The following is a 1,950-nucleotide window of genomic DNA, read 5'->3' as shown; positions in this document are numbered from 1 at the left end:
GGTCGCATGTTGGTAACACTGGCTACTCACATCAGGCTGTTCTTCACTACCCTCAAGTCTCTAGTTCTGCCTCTCTTCATTGTGCCCACATCCTTGTTTCTCTTTCTCTTCCATTTCTCCACCACTTACTTGTCCTTTAGTGGCTCCTGGGGTCTCTGAATATCTGCAGTCATGTCAACAGTGGTCTCAGGAGCGCTACACCCCTGCCATGCATTATGGCACCAGCAGGGGTCATACCATATCCGGCCTGCCCTTCCTGCCTCCTGCCAGGCCTGTGTGCTCCTGGACTGGTGATTTTCTCAGGTTAGATTTTTGCCTAGCCCCACTGGTTCTGGACAGGTAGTCTTCTCAGACTTGCTTTTTGTCAAGGAGTGTTAGGCTACTATCATTCAGATGTTCACAGGTCAGAATACTGATCATAGCATAGCCTCTCTCTTCTCTGCCACCTACTAATGCATGTGTGACAGAGGAGTTATACCTGCAAGGCTTCTAGAGGCAGCTCTATGTTTTAATTAATTAATTAAATAGTTAATTACTTACTTAATTAGTTAATTTTACACTCCAGATTTTATCCCCCTCCCAGTCCCCTCTCCAACTGTTCCATATCCCAAACCTCCTCCTCATCCCCTCTGTCTCCATGAGGATGTCCCCACCCCACTCACCCTACCAGACCTCTAAACTCCCTGGGGTCTCCAGTCTCTTAAGGGTTAGGTACATCTTCTCTGACTGAACCCAGACCCAGCAGTCCTCTGCTGTACATTTGTCGGGGGCCCCATATCAGCTGGTGTATGCTGCCTGGTTAGTGATTCAGTGTCTAAGAGATCTCAGAGATCCAGGTTAATTGAGACTGCTGGTCCTGCTATAGGGTCACCCTCCTCCTCAGCTTCCTCCAGCTTTTCCCTAATTCAAGAATAGGAGTCAGCAGCTTCTGTCCATTGGTAGAATGCACATATCTACATCTGACTCTTTCAGCTGCTTGTTGGGTCTTTAGGAGGGCAGTTAAGTTAGGTCCCTTTTTTGAAGCACCCCATAGCCTCAGTAATGGTGTCAGGTCTTGGGGCCTCCCCTTAAGCTGGATCTCAATTTGAGCCTGTCCCTGGACCTTCTTTTCCTCAGGCTCTTCTCCATTTTCATCCCTGCAGTTCTTTCAGACAGAAAGAATTATGGGTCAGAGTTTTGACTGTGAGATAACAACCCCATCCCTCACTTGATTGTCTGTCTTTCTGCTGGAGGTGGGTTTAATAAGTTCCCTCTCTCTACTGTAAGGCATTTCATCTAGGGTTCCCCCCTTTGAGTCCCGAGATCTCTAGTACATCTGGAGAGTCCTCCTTCCTCCTGAAGTTGCCTGTTTCCATTCTTTCTGCTGACCCTCAGGGCTTTAGTCCTTTTCCCCGACCCAATACCATATCATGTTCCCCCTCTTCCCACCCCCATCCCTTTTCCCTCCCAGTTCCCTCCCTCCCCCCTTGTGGTTACTTTCTTCTCCCTTTCAAATGGGACTGAGGCATCCTTGCTTGGACTTGGGCCCTTCAGCTTGTTGACCTTTTTGAGTTCGAGGGACTGTATCTTGGGTATTCTGTACTTGTTTTGTTGGGTTTTTTGTTTGTTTGTTTTGTTTTTTGGCTAATATCCATTTAGTGAGAACATACCATGCATGTCCTTTTGGGTCTGAGTTACCTCACTCAGGATGATATTTTCTAGTTCCATCCATTTGCCTGTAAAATTCAGGATGTCCTCATTCTTAATAGCTGAGTAGTACTCCATTGTGTAAATGAACCACATAAACCTGTGATAAGTGTTTGGTCTAACAATGTGCCTCAGGAGACAAAAGTACTTGTGACCAAACCTGATAATTGGAGTTTTGGGCCCAGAACCCACATGAAAGGAGAAGAGAATTCACTCCCCCAAGTTGTCCTCTGACCTCTATATACTTGCTGTGGCACACATGTC

General features: G+C 46.9%; 1 non-coding gene across 1 annotated transcript; it reads right to left on the bottom strand.

The window, feature by feature from the left end:
* Positions 1-370: 370 nt before the first annotated feature.
* LOC120102665 (small nucleolar RNA SNORA17) lies at positions 371-500 on the bottom strand. Its single transcript, XR_015687363.1, has one exon. It is a non-coding gene; the product is annotated as a small nucleolar RNA SNORA17 (small nucleolar RNA).
* Between the last annotated feature and the right edge of the window lie 1,450 nt (positions 501-1,950).

This window comes from Rattus norvegicus, chromosome 4, assembly GCF_021556685.1.
Source record: "Rattus norvegicus strain SHRSP/BbbUtx chromosome 4, alternate assembly SHRSP_T2T, whole genome shotgun sequence".
NCBI lineage: Eukaryota > Metazoa > Chordata > Mammalia > Rodentia > Muridae > Rattus > Rattus norvegicus.
This window is presented reverse-complemented; position numbering and strand designations above follow the sequence as displayed.